The sequence below is a fragment of the Pinus tabuliformis genome, chromosome J (assembly GCF_031772625.1).
Source record: "Pinus tabuliformis cultivar Carrire ecotype Pingquan chromosome J, CPIR1, whole genome shotgun sequence".
In the NCBI taxonomy this organism is placed as follows: Eukaryota; Viridiplantae; Streptophyta; class Pinopsida; order Pinales; family Pinaceae; genus Pinus; species Pinus tabuliformis.
The window spans coordinates 1,088,594,453-1,088,609,544 of NC_142295.1; positions in this window are offsets into that span (position 1 = coordinate 1,088,594,453).

The window sequence follows — 15,092 nt, forward strand, 5'->3', positions numbered from 1 at the left end:
GTATGTAAATGGGTAATAGAAACTAAGCAACCTTTCGCAATGAATCTGTTCGTTGTTTACTTGACATTTTTGTTGTTTTTGGATATTGAAGAATTTGGTTTGAATTGTCGAACCTATTCATTCTTGTCTACAATTGTATGCCAACAGTGTGATCTTTAAGATTCATTGAATGTGCTAAAGAACTCCAATGAAGAATACTTGACTCCATAGCCAAAAAATCATGGTACCAATGCATTGTAGCTTTATTTGTCCAAGGGTTTTATCTTTGGTGCCCATACTTTCATTTCCACTATAGAAACCTTTGTGCTTAATTGCAAATTGAGAGTAAGAGAGTATTCATTGGAAGATCAAATGAACTTTAGGGTTACCATTCTTGGCTTGGAAATTTACTATTCCTAAAATGAGAGTAGACAATATTGAGGTCAGAGTGGGTATTGCTCCATGTAGTATTTTCTTATTATGTCAAAGAACTTACCTAATTGTAGTTCCTTTTGGCTCTTTGTCCTTAGCTCCTTCTCTAACCAAAGCTCACAATCAATCTCATTGCTAACCTTAGTTTATCTCAAGGCGTAACTGGGTTCTCAATTTGGCAGTATGTACTTTTGTTCACTTCTCTCCGTTTTGTTCCATGGAGTTCTTCGCTTTTATAGATGAGTTAACAAAGTGATTAAATGAATTTGGACATCTTTTTGATTGAGTTTGATTTATTCATTTCATCCTTATCTTGAATTTATGATCATTTTTTACCTTATCAACCCTTCCCCATGCACTTTAGCAACCTTGTCCACTTTAATGCTTTGTGTTAGAGGAATTAGGGCATTCAAATCTCCTTGCTAGGTCATCTGGGGCATTGAACAATGTTTAGGGGGGTGTTAAAGAGGCAAAATTGGACTTTTTTAGGGTTTCCATGGAGATTTTTTCTGCATCTCAACCTTCCGTCTGTGTTGATTCTCTTTTATACTTAGGGGAGTGTCATTTTGAGTTATAACACTAGGAGCAAATGATAACCACCAAGGTGAAATGAGGAATCAAGTATAAATGCCAAGCATCATGGTGATCCATACTAGAATGCCAATGATCCATACTAGGGGAGTGTCATTTTGAGAAACCTTTTGCAATGAAACTGTTTGTTGTTTACATGACATTTTTGTTGTTTTTGAATATTGGAGGATTTGGTTTGAACTTTTGAACCTATTCATGGTTGTGTACAATTGTATGCCAAGAGAGTGATCTTTAAGATTCATTGAATGTGCTAAAGAACCCCAATGAAGAATACTTGACTCCATAGCCCAACAATCATGGTACCAATGCATTTTAGCTTGGTTCCTCCAAGGGTTTTACCTTTGGTGTCCATACTTTCATTTCCACTATAGAAATTTGTGCTTAATCATTAAATTATGTAATAATGGTCAATAATAAATTAGACTTAGGCATTTAAATTTATGTTATATTTTTTCTTTATGTCTTATTGATCAATCCCACATTCATAAAGTGGATTGACTCAGTGTTGATGTAACCTATATAAGAAAGTGTTTTCTCTCTTATTATAAAACTGAATACAAAGAAATCTTTCGAGTTATTTCTTAGCTTTCTCTATGCTCGTGTTTTCTTTATATGGTATCAAAGTGAGGTTATCGAGCCACGAAATTGTAGTAGCGTGAAGATTCGAGGGACTGCTACCAGCAGTGAAGCATCGAGGGATCACCATCGTAGCACAGTGGAGAACAAAAACTTTTTGGGTCAATTGAGTGATTTTGCGGTTTAAAAACCAGTCGTACAGAATTGTACGGAACATCAGGAAATTCTTGTGCTGTTATTTTTTCCGTACAAATAGCTGGCATTTTCCAGTTACCAAAACCAGCTGTCAAATAGCTGTTGTACAGCCGTCAAACAGCCGCCAAGCAGCTGTATGGTTGTACGATCTGTAATTTTTTTAATTGTTTGCTGTAATGTTCGAAATTAAGGGTCAATTTTCGAAATTGAAGATCAATTTTTGAAATTAAATATGAATTGAGCTGTTTTTTATTCGAAATTGGACTGTAATCATCAAATTTGGACCGCAATTTGTCCAAATTGGGTGTCAATTTTTTGAAATTTGGCTGTAAATTCTGCAATTTCTCTCAAATTGTGACAAATTAGATTGTTATATAGTAGATTGGATATGCTTATACCTGATTTGTGGACCCGATTTGCGGATCTGGTGTTTTTAGTGGCCAATCTATTATTTTTTAGCGGTTTTGAGGCGCTTTTGATCAGTTTGGTGGCAGATTTCCCAAATTTGACTTGTAGAGATGGCTTCGTTGAACAATATCATGTTGGAAAACAGTTAGAAGTTCTCTGGCAAGGAGTACAACACGTAGAAACAACGAATTTTTGCAATGTTTGAGTACCGTTGCTTGGATGAGGTGGTTCTAGGCAAAACTACCCGACTCATAATTGGGGGTAAAGATCAGGACAAGTTTGATGGCTATTACAGAGAGGCCATGATGCTTATCAGACTGTAAGCTACTGATGAGATGCTTCCTGAAGTTCAAACAGGGAAAACTTCAACTGCAGTTTGGACGCATTTGAAAGATATTCATGAGACATTTGACAAAGGGCGAACATTCTTTCTGAATAACATGCTGTTATTGATCACGATGAGTGAAGGTGCCTCATTGCAAGAGCACTTGCTCAAGATCAAGGACATCCGAGATCAGTGGCTAGCCATTGTTTGGAAGATGGAGGAAGAGGACATGGTGGTTATTACGCTAAAAATATTACCACGAGCATATGAGCATTTCATTGAAACCCTCAACATTACTACTACGAATGTTGACATGAAGTTCGAAGAGATTTGCAATAAACTCTTACAGCAGAACAAATGGAAGAAACCATTGGGCAGCAACACTGAGACAAAGGGTTTTGAGCAGGCCTTTGCAACTAATTACAAAGGCAAAGGAAATTGGGCCAAGAAGAAAGGCCACCAAAGTGGCGAGGATGGTCCCCAGGGACAGAAGACCATCACTTGTCATTATTGTGGCAAGATTGGCCATGCGAAGAAATAATGCAGGAAAAGGTTAGCTGACCAAAAATCCAACCAGGGAGGGTCTCAGCCAAAGGCTCATGTTGTAGATCACATCGAGGAGAAGGAATCAACCTTCTATTCCTTCATAGCCTCAACCCAAGCAGACCAGTCCAAATCATCTGCTTGGTATATTGATTTTGGAGCATCCCGACATTTCACCAACAGGCAGGAGGAGTTCGTGGCATGTTCATCCAAGGATTCATTAATCTTTGGTGGTGGGGCCGAGTATAAGGTCACTGGTAAAGGACATATTCAACTTTCCTTTGGAGAAAAAACATTACTCTTTCTCAATGTCTACTATGTGCCAAGCATGAAACTCAATATGCTAGCAGTTAGTTAGATTATGTGACATTGTACAAATCTAGATATCAACTTTAGCAATCATAAATGCTATATAGTTGAAAGGAACACCAAGAATACTGTTGCTCTTGGTGTAGAAGATCATGATTTGTTCAGGTTGGTAGACATTGGTCCGGTAAAAGAACATGCATTAGCAGCCAAATCTGCATCAGATATTCGTACACTATGGCATCTGAGGTATGGGCACCTCAATATGACTTACTTCTCTCCGTTGGCTCGAGAGAAACAAGTTGATGGACTTTTAGATATATCACTGAAGATCCAGGGAGTTTGCGAAGCTTGCCAAGTTGGCAAGCAACATCGATCACCATTTGATGAAGCACAGGCTTGGAGAGCACAAGGGGTCCTTCACCTGGTTCATGCGGACGTTTGTGGACCATTGAGTATGACATCAATTGCCTGTGCCAGGTATTTTCTGCTGTTTATTGATGATTTTAGTAGAAAAATTTGGGTGTATTTTCTCAAATTAAAATCTGAAGTGTTTAATGAATTTCAAAGTTCAAAGCATTAGTAGAAAAAGAGTCAGGTTGTCACATAACCACTCTTAGGTCTGATAATGGTGGAGAATTATGTTCCAAATAATTCCAAAAATCTTGTACTAAGCATGGCATAAAGAGACAATTCACCACACCCTACACTCCACAACACAATGCAGTAGTTGAAAGAAGAAACCGCACCATCACAGAGATGGCCAGATGTATGCTGTAGAAAAACCCTGTTCCACACAGGTTTGGGCTGAAGTAGGATTCACAATAATTTATCTGTAGAATAGATCTCCAACGATGTCGATAAAGAAGAAGACACCAGAGGAAGCATGGTTTGGTGGAAAGCCTAAAGTGAGTCATTTGAAAGTCTTTTGATCTACTGCGTATACTTGGATTCTAACTCACAAAAGAACCAAGTTAGATCCAAAGAGTAAGAAATGGATGCTTACAGGGTACAATGACACTCACAAGGCTTACAGGTTGGTTGATCTAGCCACTCATAAGGTGATCTTCAATAGAGATGTTGTTGTTGATGAAGATATTAGACCTTTCCAATCTTCTTCTGAGTCCCAAATTACCAAACACCTAGAGGTAACAAAAGATTCAGGAAGCTCCCCCTGAAGCGGGGGAAGATGAGACTCATAGTTCGGTGATTTCTACTCTTGACAGTCTGATTCGACAATCAGATGATATTCCTACAGGAAGCCCAAGTCATGGTGGAAATACCGATTTGGTTGGGGTAGATCCCAAAACAAGGCCAAAATGGTGGCACAACATCATTGGTGATGTTCAGATAGGTCAAGTACAAAGCAGATGGTACACTTGACAAACACAAAACATGATTGGTTGCAAAAGGATTCTCTCAGCAAGAAGGCATCGACTATGAGGAAAGCTTTGCTCCCACAACAAAGATGAGCACCATTCATCTGGTTCAAGCCATGGCAACACAGTTTGGCTGGAAAGTCCATGAAATGGACGTGAAAAGTTCCTTCCTAAATGGAGATGTGTAGGAAGAAATATACATGCAACAACCACAGGGGTTTCAGGTTTCAGGAAAGGAGCATTTGGTTTGTCAACTGAAGAAGGCTCTATATGGCTTGAAGCAGGCACCTCGAGCATGGTACATTAAGATTGATAGATATTTGGATGAACAAGGGTTCCAGCGGAGTCCTTCAGATTCTAACATGTATGTCAAAAGAGTTGGTAATGATATCATTCTTCTAGTTATATATGTAGATGATATCATTGTCACAGGTTGTGAGTAAAAGGCTATATAATAGATCAAAAATAATATAAGAAAAGCTTTTGACATGACTGATCTAGGCCTCCCACACTACTGTTTAGGTGTATAAGTTTGGAAAACAGGTAGCAACATCTTCATATCACAATCAAGATATGCCAAAGTGCAAAATCTCATCTACACCTATGGAGAAAGGGTTGAAACTTTCAGCCTAGATGGACTCTAAGGAAGTTAATGAGTCCATTTATAGGCAACTAGTGGGGAGCTTGATATATCTTACAACCACTAGACCTGACTTATGTTTTGCTATGAGCTATATTTCCAGGTTCATGAAAGCGCCAAAAGAACACTTGTCCGCAACAAAATGAGTTCTGAGATATGTGAAAGGGACACCTGACTTTGGAATTATGTATAACATAAGCAAAGAATCCAAGTTTATTCAAATTTATAATGATTTTATATATAGTCTCTATATATGTTGGCGATTTTTAAGGTAAAATAATTTTATATTCTAAAATTTGGGCGAATCACCTTTTATAAAATTGGAAATTGGCGAATCTTTTTTGTGGAAAAATATGGAAAATTAGCCCACTCGAACATTAGCCCCAAAAATTTTCCATTGTGGATATATAGATTTTGGTCCTGAAAAATATGTAAAGTTTTGGGATAAGCTTGGTGTAGTTAGTAAATTGACCATTAAGGGAGGGTATTAAACTATGTAATAATGTTTATAAGAAAGGTTTTCAGCGATAATCACATCAAAATTCATTTTTTGACGCGTTTCGAACTAACAACACAATAGAAAGCAAGAGCCACGCGTAGTGGAACGTCTTGCTGAGCTCCTGGGCCTCTTGGCAATTCGCAAGGAACTCACCACGGAGATAGTCCACCAATTAAACTGAACTCCTTCAGCACACTCGGCTGCTAGTGTGACAACGGGCATTGACACTTCATCAGCGCGACACTTCTTCATCACCTTCCCTGCCAAAATATATGTAGCCAGGTTTACAGTAGGGTCAATGATGCTTGATATGGGATATCCACGCGGCTTCTTCACTTGCTTAAATTTCTCTTTCATGGCCTTCGCAAAAACCTGCTCGCCACCTTTTCTGCCAAACATCATGGTCAGATTTTCTCCTGTCTAAGGCAACCATGTGATCTTGTGGATCAATCTGTCAGTGATGGGTATTGGCTCCTCCAGCCACAGACACCCATCATGCACCAAGCATAGTAGTTGCTTGATGGCCAGTACTATAACCGGGGTGCGGTTGTAGTGTGGCACCCATAGCAAGTTGAGTAGACCTGCCTTGTCTACTCCTCTGAGCCACCTCCACGGCTCTAATGCGGTCATCTCGATGGTTGTATGGATAATGCAGCGCATTAGTTGCTCGGTTTCCAAGTGTGGGAACTTTTCATGGTCAGCCAAGTCCCAATCTTTGATTTTTAACAAAGGAACTCGCCCCAAGCGCGGTCCTTCAAAAACAATCTCATTTGGAAACAAAGGGGTTTGCAAGGGGACCTTGCTCTCATCGATATATTTTGGTACCTTGGTCTTGCCTTTGCGCGGAGGAAAATACTCAGGAAATCGAGTGATAAGGTCATCACTCTGGATTTCAACTTCCTGCATGTATATCCCCACATCCTTATCATCCATCAGGATGTCTTCGATTTCTTCCTCCTACGGCTCCAGATTGATGGCTTTTCTCTTTTCATGTGTGGTGGGATTATCCTTCGGTGGATTTCTTCTCGGTGATGCGCGCATCGGTGTTGTAGGTTGTTTTCCCTTTTTATCCTTCGCGCTCTCCTAGGTTGAGGTGTTCTTTGGTCTCAATGTCCTTGGTGATTTGGGGACTTCCTCTAATACTTCGACAACCTTTGGAGAAGCTTCGGTGTCCATAGCTTCTGTGGGTGCCGACATGATTTTCTTCAATAACTCCTATGTCACCTTCGGCAATGTCTCAAATACTGAACTGGCTATCAGAGCTTCGAAGTTCTAGCGGTTCATGTGCGCCTGAGACCTCAACAACTCAATTCTCAAAATGTCAAGTGTTTTTTGTTGGACAACCACCTGTAATTTATAGGGCATTTTGAACTCAAATCCGACGGTTCCCCCCACATTTGGTTCATTAATGTCGGATTGGCAGCAGATTTTCAAGGATTTCATCCATAAATTCCATCTTAAATGCTGGCCGCCCGCTCCATTTGGCCGCATTTCTATAGTCAAATCATGAACAATGACTTTAACGATCACTTTCCGGCTGACCTACGTGATTTCTCCCAGGGTAGTGCAACGCCCTTTGTGTTGCCGCAAACCCTGTGACACTTCCTTGCTTCGCATAATGCTTCAATCGCACAACTCCCCAACCCAGGCAGTGTAGTTTATACACTCACACCTCCTTTAAGCTGCTTGGAGCGCTAAGACTGTGCTACCTTCATATGGTCACATAGCCGGACCACCGGTGTATGGCTTCAATCGACTTCCATTCACCTTTCCTAGGAAGGGATCTCCATTCAAGTTGACCAACTGAACTGCTCCTCCTTCGGTAATCTCCTTAATTACATAGGGCCCTAACCAGTGCATTCTGAATTTCCCTGGAAATTTATCAAACTCGCTGTCATATAACAAAACCAAGTCATTTACCTTAAATATGCGCGGCTTAATATGTCGATCATGCCATGCTTTTCTGCGTTGCTTTTGGACCTGTTGATGAAATCCAGCTAGAAATCTTTCTTTCTCAAGCTTAGCCAGTTGCGCAAGCCTTTCTTCCAGGGCTCCGTGATCCGTCATACCTATGAGTGCCGCTATGCGCAGACTAGGCACAATGTATTCCATGGGCATCACTACTTCAACACCATATACAAGCCTAGAGGGTGTTTGTCCAGTCAACTTCTTGCATGTTGTTTGATATGCTCATAGTACCGTGGGTATGCGCAGGTCCCAATCACTTCGCTTAGCATTGCAAACCTTGGTCAGTGCGTCCTCCAACACTTTATTGAGTGCTTCCATCAACCCGTTAGCCTATGGGTGATAAGGCGTGCTCTTTTGGTGATATACCTGAAATTCCTCTGTTAGCGCACTAATCGTCTCATTCAGAAAGTGCATACGCAATCACTCATCAAAATCTTTGGACACCCAAATTGCGTCAGTACATACTCAAAGAGGAACTTTGCAGCAGTTGTGCCTATACAATCCTTTACAAGTTGTGCCTCCACCCATCCAGTCAAATACTCCGTCGCGGTGATAATGTACCTTGCTACCGTCTTCTTACCTTGGGGCTGAATGGGCCCTACAAGATCTATCACCCATTTCTCAAAGGGTTGCAACGTCATCTATGGATTCAGAGGTAGCTCATCCCTGTGCGATGGATTTCTAGTCCTTTGACACACATCACACACTTTGCAGTAAGCTTTCGAATCCTGATGGAGGGTTGGCCACCACAACCCTAAGCATAGAATCTTCTATGCAGTTGCTCTCCCTACATAATGTCCTCCCACAACGCCCCCATGAGCGTCCGCAAGGATACTGCTCCTTTCAAACTCCGATACATATCCTCACAATATCTCATCGGACCCCATTTTGTACAAATACCCGGGAATGACAAAAAAGTGTGTCGTGCGCACCACTAACTCCTTCTGCTGGACGGTGTAACATTCTGGGAAATTCCTATCGTTAGAAAGTGTATGATATCTTCAAAATGACCATCTGCGATGCACACTGCAAATAGCTGCGCGTCTGGCAATCCCTCCTCCAAATTAGTGAGCTCTTCCCTTGTTTCGATGCGCGACCGATGGTCTGGTCCCGCGTTCAGTCATCCAGGTTTCACAATAACTTCAAAATCATACTCCTGAAACAATAACAACCATTTGCAGATTCTCCCTACGCCGCCCCCCAACACAGGCTTATTGACCAGGTATTTCAATGTGGAATAATCTGTATACATCTTAAAATGGCCACCCAACAAATAGTGTCTAAAGTTCTGGAGTGCATATACCATGGCTAACCCTATGTGCTCGGTGGTCGAATAGTTCTTCTCCATCTTGGATAACCTTCTGCTTGAAAACGCTCTAGAATGATCTAATTCTCCTCCACCAGCCTATGTCAGTACTGGTACTAGCATTATACATGACACGTCGACATGTACGCAAAACTCATTCTCCCAATTCAGGAAGACTAAAATTAGTGCGTGACCATCTTTTATTTCAATACATCCAATCTTTTCTTACAGTCCTCGTTCCAGCGAAATGTGACATCCTTTTTCAACAACTTCTCCACAAGCGTGGTGATATGGCCATAGCCCTTGATAAACTTTCTGTAATATCCGATATGTCCTAGCGTAGCGCGTAATTGTTTCACACTCCTTGGCACTTCTAAATTAAGTATCACCGCAATCTTTGCGGGATCTACCATCAGTCCTTGTCTAAAAACCACATGACCCAGCAGGGTCCCAAAAGGAACACAAAACAGGCATTTCTTCAGATTGAGCGCGATCTGGTATCTTCGACAGGTATCTAGCATCAGGTGAAAACTTTTCACATGGCATTTCACCAGGCCAAACACAGTCTAGTCATCAAAGTACACTTCCATAAACTTGTGAATAAATTCCTTGAACACTGCAATGACTACGTGCAAAAAAATCGTAGCAGCATTCTTCAATCCGAAAGGCATTACAGTGTACTGAAAATATCCCCACTCAGTCACGAAGGTCGTCTTGCTCATATCAACTTGCTTCAATCTGAAAGGAATATGCTTCCTGGCCACCTACATTGTCCAACACTTCATCAGTGAACGGAGTTGGGAAAGGATCATGTACACAAGTGTCATTAAACTTCCTGAGATCTACACATATCCTTATTTCATCCTTCTACTTATTTTCCTGTACAACCATTGGGATTACCCAATCAAATTATTTTACGGGCTCAATGATCCCTGCCATGAGCATCTTGTCTAGCTCTAAGTGGACCTTTTCCTTGTACTTTGGATTGAGACGGTAAGGTCTTTCTTAACCGGCCTCGCGTCGGGCTTCAACATGATATTCATAACACCGAGGTCTCTGATTATCCCTTTTAAATCCATAAACTTGGTAGGGAACATATCCTAGTATTCACGGAGCAATTCAATGACCTTATCCACCATCACATCATCCCAGTAATCTCCAATCTTCATGAATTTGGGTTTTTCCTCTGTACCAATATTTACCTGTTTCATTTTCAGTGGTGCATTCATATCAGGATTCTCAATCTGCGGTCCTTCAGCCTCGCGGTGACCTTCTGTTTCAGGGATGTTAATCTTTCACGGATCCTCCTCTTCTTCTTCAACAATTACGTTATAGCATTCTAGCGCGTGACTCAGCTGAGTAGTCCATTCGAGTTGAGCAAGGTCCAAAGGATCCTGCGGTATCCTAAAGATTGTTGCTTTCACTTCTTGTAGTGCCTTCTCAATACAGTCAAACTTGTCTTCAAAGATGAATGTCATTATGAATCCTTCGTGTAGAATATCCCATTCACCTGTACCATGGTGGAGCTCTGTTTCCAAGTACCAGTTCATTGGGATGACCTCCAAGGTGTGACAGAACAAGTGCACCCATTCAGGTTGGGGCTTCACTCCATAAGCCTTGACCCATTTGGCCAAATGTGCACGCAGATCATCTTTCCCATCATACTTACCTGTTATTCGTAATTTTGGCTTCCCAAGGCGTGTTCTCATCATCCTCCTACACTCGTGCCAATCATCAAAGCTACCCTTGTGCATAACCCACCACCTTGGGGGTGTAGTGCATAGTGCCTAGTCCAAACCCTGGAAGCGCTTCTCTTCTGGTACCTCCCTCTCAAATCCATCCAAAAATACATCTACATCATTCAGGCCATTATAAGAGGGCATATTTCTTACCTCTAACAACACACAGCACAATGACCGGGTCATCATGTTACAACTTAGCGTGGTTACTTCATGTAACTGATTCTGTCAATGCCCTGATTTGTCCATCCATTGTTGGATTCACCCAATCTTGGTCTCGCGCTGTTATCTTATATATATCATCCAAATCGTCATCGCTCTCATAATCGCGGATTGGTTCAGTATAGTGCAATCCTTCAGCAGGATCTAGGGGCACTATTAGTGGAGTGATTTCTTCTCAAATATCATCTTTCGCTTCTTTAGTTTGATTACCCTGTTCATATCAGTATCCCAATCAATCCGAAGGAGTGCAAGGTAGGGGTTGCTGTCATCCACAATTTCTATTACTTCAAAGTCAGCCAACATGCTCGCACCTTCAATATCTACAGTCACGCCTTGCAGCCACCCCATGGGGACGATCTTTTGCTGATTATCCATCCTTAACTGAATCGGAGACCACTGCAGTGCGGGTCTTCCCGTCCGTTCCCAAGTCTGCTTTGGTAGGATGTTCATGTCTAACCCTAGATCCAAAATAACCTGATCCCTTTCATACTCTCATATTTGCGCGGTCAGTGTCATCTCTCATCCTGTCCTTGTTTTATGCTTACCAATCTTTTGTACCACGCACGGTTCACCTAGCGTGTTTTCGTCGCATCTATTTATAAGCTCCCATAATCCCTTCACGGCCTTGCTATCGCACAACAGCTTCAAGTAGGTCTCTAGAAATGTCGTAAACACAGAAGGGTCCATTTCCTGATCCAGCTTATCCTTGCTCCCTGAGGTGGAAGCCTTAGTGAAGCTCTTCTTTGCTTGCATGAATGTTTCGCGTGCGCGCTCCAAATCAAATTCAGCCTCCTTCGCTGGAGCTTTGCGAACCCATGCGCTGTCCTCGGGTTGTTTCCCCTTATCATCCCCTGTTGCAGTTCCACTTCAGAGCACTATATTCACATTCAAGTCCTCTTTGCGAGGCTCAGACCTCATCATTTGCAGGTTCTGAGTCAGCTGAGGTGGTAGCGCCCCTTTGTCGCGTATCCTTGCTATCAGCGTAGAACAACCCTCCATTTTATGATCAAAGAGAGAGAAATATTTGCACGATGGACGCGTTGGGTTAGTGCAATCGCGGGCGTAGTCTCCCCTTCCTCCGCAATTGTAGCATATTAGCTGTCCCTGATCTCTGTCATGTCCTCCTCTGCCTCGGCCTCGCTCGTACCCCTGAAATCCTATTCGTGCCATCCCCGCACTCTGGTCAAGGGGTTACGTTTCTGCCTGAACCCTACAGGAGGGTGTTCTATCCATCATCAATTCATAGCTTCTGCAATTGCACTAATCATGCCCTACCGACCTACAGAAGTTGCAGAGTAGTTGTTGTGGTGTTTTTACAAACTTCTGCAGCAAATGACGGTTATCCGTCGTATGTTTTCCTGCTACCTAACATATAGCGCACCACAATGTAGGCCTCGTGCTCGGTGTTGCTTGAGCTTCCGTCCTCAAAGGCATCAGTCCTCCTACTTCAATATAGTTCGCAAAGACTGGGCAATGGTCCTTGTCATGCCCCTGACCTTTACATTTCAGGCACCATACCTCTTCGCGTACCTCCGGTCGAACTGTTCTGTCCTGCTTCAAACTTTGCATTTCAATACAAAGATTTTGCAACTACGCATGGATCTCGTGAACCCCCAGATTCGGATCCTGCATTGGTGTTTCATGCAATCTCATTGCAATCTCCAAGGCCTCTGCCTGAGTCGTTATCTTCTATTATGACAGCGCAACCCTTAGGTGTGGTAGGAGCGAAGCCACGAACCACTCGCGGTGCTGTCCATCTGTTAATTTCATATTAGCTTCGCAGATTCTACACTTCAACCTCTGATCTAATTCCCAAGGTGTCTCACCTGGTTTCATCATGATTTCCTTAAACCCAACAATCGATTGTGCCTTGGATTTAGGCCTACTGAATTCTTTATTCAGATCAGTCTGGATATCCGCCAACCCAGCGTTTGGGTTATCATTAGAGTATTTAATGTACCAGGTTAGCGCACAATCCTTCAAAGCACTAACCAATGTTGCCTTCTTCGTGTGATCATCCATGATGCCCTGAGCTTCCCATACAACTTTCACAACAAACTAGAACTAGTCCGGGTCCTCATTTCCCAAGCCTTTAAACAAAGGAAGCTTCACTTAATTTTCCATGTTGAACTGTGGTGGAGGTGGAGGTGATATGGGTGAAGTAGTAGGTGATGGTGGTGAAGTTGGAGGTGGTGTGGGTGGACGTGGCAGTCATGGGAATCCTTGACTTATTAACTAAATAACACTTCACGGAGAAGCCTGCACTACTCCCTCTTCGTCACCCAAAGGAGGTGAAATTAATGGACTATATTCAGGACCCTTTCTCCCTTCGTTCCTGTAAGTTTTTCCGCTTTGCATGGCTTCGAACATAAAGGTAGCTGTATAACCCATTTTTCACACAATAACATCTTAATCCAGGTATTCAGAGACTTCAAGTACTTACCTCACGGACCTTTGAAAAAGCGTCGCTCCGCCTCGCTGTAGCTAATTGAGGTATCGACTGCGAATTCAGTCACAAATCCTCCTATGATGCGATCGAGCCAATGATCGACAGCGCGTGCGATCTTATCCTCAGATGCTTCCAATCTATGTACTAACTCTGGGGTCTAGAAAATAAGACTGTCAAATCTCCACCTTCCTTGGCTATCTGCTAGCTTCATGATCCACTCATATAGCTCAATTGGAAAAGAACAGAAAAAAATCTCGTGGATCTCTGTATATAGGTACCTGTCTAGCCACTTTTACTTTGTCAGTTGTGGGTTTCTATTCTCCTGCACTGTGAATTCGTGGATCTTCCTATCCAACCAGTCTCTGATCTCTTTCTTAGTTGGATTCTAATGATACGACATCACACATCTCTTATGCAGATTCTGGTCCCGGCAACAGAACCATTTGTTGGTTGCGTGGGGCCTGACCCAGGTTCAACATTAGTTATCCAAACAGATCCCTACACTACTGGCTCTTTCGACATCATCCCGCGGAGCGCGGGTCAAAGTCTCACCTGGAGCAGTATGGGGGGATGTCGGAACCAAGTTTTCGCACCCCGAGATGGTCATGATGTCAGTTTATTCCTTTTACTCCTGCTTTCACATAGGTCCCCAAGTCCTAGGACCTTGTCTGTCTAGCCCTTTTTTCTGCGCTTCGGTACCTTTGTGAAGGGGTACAGTTGACCTTCGCGCAGCCCTAACCTTCGGTTAAAGTACTTTCGCGCTGCAAGGGCAGCGTATTGTGTAAATTCCCAAATTACCCTAATTGTCTTACTTATCTTATTAAGCGATCACGGTTAGTGCCGCGTAAACAAATATTCTTTCTTGCGTTGAATTAACCAAAGTAATTACATACATTCGCAGATTACATAAGCATTGTAAATGAAATTCATACACAATATGACAAGATGCGTTAACAGGAAACAAAGACACAGAATTTGTAGAATGCTTCTCTTTATTGATATCTTCAGATGATAACAGACTCTATCCGCCCTACGCACACAATTGTAGGGGTCCGCGCACTCAGCTACGGACTTCCACCCTAGGCCTCTGCGCACTCAGTTGCGGAGCCTCTACCTATTCTATGACCCAAAACTTAGACTTCTAAAGACTTCCTCCTTATCGCTCAAGAATTCTTGCTTCTCTAAACTACTTAAAGCCTACTTACTTAGCTCTTTTTATACAATCCCATGGTCCACGGACCATGGGTAGATATTTACAGGCAACTTTACACTTTACAAAATAAGGGTGGATAACCCTTTATGACTCATGACACCTTTGTGCTCCACGATGACAAAATGCGGAGAATTTACAACTTTATTACGAAACTTGACCCAAAATTGTCCTTGGGGGATCCTGTTCCCAACAATTTATGATCAGTTCTCTTTGCCATTCATAATCATGGCCCTCCTTCTAGCACCAAAATGTTGAAGCCTCAGAATTCCATTGCAACAACATGGGGGGTAACCACCTAGTCTGGACCTTGGAAGCAGGTCAT